The sequence below is a fragment of the Montipora foliosa genome, chromosome 5 (genome assembly GCF_036669935.1).
Source record: "Montipora foliosa isolate CH-2021 chromosome 5, ASM3666993v2, whole genome shotgun sequence".
Classification (NCBI taxonomy): Eukaryota; Metazoa; Cnidaria; class Anthozoa; order Scleractinia; family Acroporidae; genus Montipora; species Montipora foliosa.
The window spans coordinates 30,491,919-30,496,918 of NC_090873.1; the positions used below are offsets into that span (position 1 = coordinate 30,491,919).

At 40.2% G+C, this 5,000-nt stretch overlaps 1 protein-coding gene across 3 annotated transcripts in view; it reads left to right on the forward strand.

The window, feature by feature from the left end:
• The window catches only part of LOC138003109 (neuronal pentraxin-2-like), a 43,801-nt gene that overhangs the window by 32,608 nt on the left and 6,193 nt on the right, over nt 1-5,000 (forward strand). The gene's annotated exons all lie outside the window — the stretch shown is intronic.

Here is a 5,000-nt window from a genome sequence, read left to right on the forward strand (position 1 = left end):
TTTGTTCTTAAAGCTTGTTCCTGAGCAGCAAGAATCAAACCTTCTGTCTCCTTTTTTAAGAACCCATTCCTGAGCCATCTCCAAGACTCCTCTCCAGCTTCATCTGATATTTGTTGGACAAACGCACCATGTAGGGCTTTCTCCTTCTAGTTTTTTTACTTTCTCGTCTTTCTTCCTCTTCTCATTGTCCTGCAGACTCTCTTCTTCAACAATCACTTTCTCGTTCAACGCAGCTTGAAGCATCCACTCTGTGCTCTCCCTTAGGTAGCCATGAAGGGATTTGCTCTCCCTTCTTACACACTCAGTCCTCTTCCCCCTTCCTTTCTCGGCAGGAACACCCTAGCAACATAACTCCTGGTGTGCAGACAGCCATTCATTGCCAAGATCTTCCTAGTTCTTCTATCCATGTTGGCTACTTCCTCCATTGTCCAGTCCACAATCCCCGCACTGTAGCGTACTACACATAGAGCCCAGGTATTGATGCCAGGGATCACATTTCGTCCATTGAGTTTTGATCTACACAACTTCTTGACTCTTCTGATATACTCCGAAGTTATCGTGCCTTTCATCTTGGTGTTGAGAGTCTGGTCCAACTGTAAGATGCCAAGGTATTTGTAGCCTTCCTCCTCTATTTCCCCTGTTTGCTGGTCGTCTGGTAGTTCTATTCTGGCTTCATGTCCTTTGCCAGTTTGTATCCAGCTGTCATTTTTCGTAGTACTAGGGTCAAGGGTAACATGATCAGTATAAACAGTAGTGGTGAGAAGGTGTCACCTTGAAAAATTCCTCTCCTAATGTCCACCCTCCCGAGAGGCATTCCTCCTGATGTCAATACCGTCTTCCAGTTCATCATGCTGTTGCTGATTACAGAGATCATATTCTTGGCAGCCCCAACCATCTCCACGCATTTCAGGATCCATGAATGCGGTACCATATCATATGCCTTCGTGTAGTCTATCCAAACCATTGATAAATTTGCTAACCTTCTGCGGCAGTTATTCAGGATTGCCTTGTCTACAAGCAATGGATCTTTAGTTCCTCGGGGTCCCTTCCTGCAACCCTTCTGTTCATCTGTTAGCAGTGCATTCCTTTCCAAGTGGTGGTATAAGTTCTCTTCCATAACTCCTGTAAAGAGCTTCCACATCAAGGGTAGGCAGGCAATAGGGCGGTAGTTGCTGGCCTGGGCACCCTTCGCTGTGTCGTTTTGTATCAAAACTGTTCTTCCCCTGACCATCCACTCTGGTACATTCCCCTGACATATACAGTCTTGCAAGCATTCTTGCAATCTAGAGTGCAATCCTGTTTTTTTAAACCAGAACCCCTGAACAAGATCGGGGCCGGCTACCTTCCAGTTTGCCATCTTGCTCACTCCAATATCCTCCACAGTGATGCTGATATCTTCTTGCACATCTGTTGAACTTGTACTCCAATCCTCTAGCCAAGATGCCCTCTCATTATTATTATTATTGTTTGTCATCTCACGGTTAAAATGATTTCAACAAGCTGGTAATGTTCAACTGAGTATCAAGTTGCAACCTTCAACCTTAGATGTTCAGTGCATATCTCAAAATCCTAGCCGTTCCTAGGAGGCAGGCCTTTTGGAGGGTTCCAAGGTTCAGATTATGTCTGGTCTTAACTAACCAATAGTTGAAATTATTTGAGATCGTACAAAAAGATCCTAATACTATGGGAATCACCATCACTTTGCTGCAGCTGCAAATCCTCTTCAATTACCTTTTCAGATCCTGATATTTGTCCACCTTTTCTTTCTCTTTCTCAACAACATGGGTGTGAAAATGGCATTTTACATCTATAATATTACAATGGCTACTCTCCTTCTCAAGAACCACTATATCTTGTCTGAAGTGCTCCATGACCTTATCTGTTTGAATCCTCATATCCCAGAGGATTTTCACTTTCTCATTTTCAAACATCATTTGTGGGCTATGATCATACCAATTACCTGCATGTTCCAGGTCATATGTTTTACAGTTGCCAATATATGACCTGAGCAACTTTATCGTGGCGCCATTTCTTGTATTTTGTCTGAGCCAAGTATTTGCATTCACGCAACTGTTTTGTCTCTTTCTCCACATAGCCTGCATAAGGGGGAGATGTTCTCTTTGTCAATATGATGTTTAATTGACCTTGTTCTGATGGCTTGTTCTTGTGAAGCCATGATACTACCTTCAGTTGTTTTCTTCAGACATTTTTTCTTTAACCAGTTCCACGTTATCTCATCCCTAAACTCGGTGTTCCTGAAGAATATACTGTTCATGGTCCTATTTTCCAAATTCTCTTTTCTGGTTCCTAGTACGCTCTCTCTTGTTTTTCCGATGTCAACGGTTCCTTCTCTCTTTACAGCTTTCATCATTTTCTCATTACTTTCTGCAGCATATGCATACTGGCAGTTCTTTTCTATCAAGACACAGTCTTCCACACTAATCAGTCGCCCCTGTCCCCGTTCGGGTTTCTTGATATACAGGCTATCAACATCACCTTTTTTTATGGATCACACCATATAGCGTCATCAGCTTTCTAGTTTTTCTATCCAAATCTTTTAATTCCTTCTGTGTCTATCCAATTGTTCCTGCCCCATACCTTATATGGGATACAGCTCGGGAATGGATGGTAGTTATGAAATTTGTGCTATTTAAATGGGACTTTAATATCTTCTTAATCCGCCTTACGTATTCTGTTATAAATGTCTACTTCAGTGTCATCTGCTTCCAGAATACCCAAGTATTTATAGCCAATATCTCGGTCAATCTCTTTTATCTTCTCACCGCATTGGGATTCGATGCCCTCAGTATGTACCAGTTTCCCTATCTGCATGATCAGCACCCACACTTACTAATCCCGAACTCCATTCTTATGTCCTTGCGAATACGGACCGTATCCATAAGGGTATGCCGCTGTTTTTTAGTCCTTTCGAATAATTTTAGGTCATCCATATATGAGATGATTTATTCTTGGGCCACCACCACCTTTACTGAGATCATACCTAGCCCTGACCTTACGGAGAACAAGGAACATGGGGATCAAGCTATAATGACAAAAAGAATGGGGGATAGACTGTCCCCTTGAAAAATTCTAAGTTTTTTTTTTTGTTGGTTTTTTTATGTTTTTTATTTATTTATTTATTTTTTAATTTTCTCACAACAATTACAATTACACAAAACTTACAGGACACAAACTACCCATTTACATATCTACACATTACAATATCTACATGCTGTGATACAATGTAAGCATTACATATAACCAATTTACAGCCTTAAGTGCGATGTTCACATACGCTTTTTACGTTGGTTATAATTAATATCTATTATTATTAAAAACTGTGCTATATTTAATTATTTCATATACTTATTATGGCCTAACCTACTTACACATTACGCTACTAGAAGACTTACGATATATTTCATAGGGATCCTTAACCGGTGTGAAAGAATTTCCACTTCTTTCGAAATTCCCTTTCACCATTCAGCGTGACCGCAATGTATTTTTCTGTTTCCATTTTATCTTGCACCAATGAGATAAAGTCGCTGGAAACGAATTTAGCATTATTTAGCGCGTTAATGTATAGAAAATATTTGTCTAGCATTATGAGATGGTTGAGGGTCAAGCGGTGCGTACAGGGACGAGTAACTCCAAATAATACCTCTGGTTCGGAGAGAAGTATATGCGCGTTACTTACGGTAGAATACCAAGTTTGGAACTTGTCCGAAAAACAATATGCTTGCAGGCAGCCATTAAACAAATGATGCATTTTTTGACTATCAGAGGGACAGAAAGGGAAGGACGGGGAAGCAACCCTCTTCATTTTGTATAGAATACCGTTGGTGGCTAAAATATTGTGTATAATTTTGTGCTGGAATATTGCCAATTTAACTTCTTTTGTGGCCTTGAACGGCAGAAGATAAATTTTATTTAAATTCTCCTTTGCGATACCGTACAATAAGAGTTTTTTTCTGAGGTGGGAGGAGGAAGATTTTCGAGGGTCAACAGTTTTATGTGTAACATCTAGTACAGATTGGCGGCGAGGGTGTAGTAGAGTCGCCTGAGTTAGCGTGAAGGAGCTTCTTCCAACTTTGCGGGTTCTCGGATGTAAGGCCATGATATTGTAAAAAGTTGCAAGTTAACGTATATTTATTACGCAAGGCGAGAAAAGACAAGAAGCAATTTTCATGCTCGTCAAAAAGGTCTGAAATTTTCTTTATCCCTGCTCGGTGCCAATGAGGCAGATATACCTTCTTTTTTTTTCAATCGTAATGAATTTGTTGTTCCATATTATCTGAGACAATATTTCGGTCTTGCTGCGAGGTGTCGTAGACACAATTCCTTGCCAATGATGAATAATTTGTTTGTAAAATTCCGGAAAATGGCCAGTAAGATCAAAAAGGTTGTATTCATAATTACATTGAAAGAGGCCAGTGCCACTAACAGTAGAGAGGAGTGATTTTGGAATATACTTCCACAGTGCGTCTGAGGCGGAGCACAGCCGTTTAACCCAAGTTAGTTTCAAAGCCTTATCGAAAAGAACAAAATCTTTCATACCAAGACCGCCATCTGCTTTATTCTTGATGAGGGTTGTCTTTTTTATCTTAGCGGTTTTTTGCTTCCAGATAAAATCGAACACTCTTTTATTAACCTCTGTTGCAAATTTTTTCCATAACGCTGGAGATGAATACAAGTTTGGAGAGGGCCAATGTTTTAACAATATTTATTCTACCGTATATAGATAGGTCTCTTCGGGACCAGACACTTAAGGGAACTTAATCTGCCAAAGAAATTTTTCTTATAGGACAATTCAATATTAAAAGTAAAATGCACTCCGAGCGCATAAACAGGATCGTCGCTAATTTGGAGATTACCAATTGCGTCTTTTCGATGGCGCATAGAGCCAAGCCATAGCATTTCTAATTTTGCCTCTCACGCTGAGAGTAAATCAAATAAATTAGAAACTGACTGGACATCGGCAAGAATGGCAGTTGTGTCGT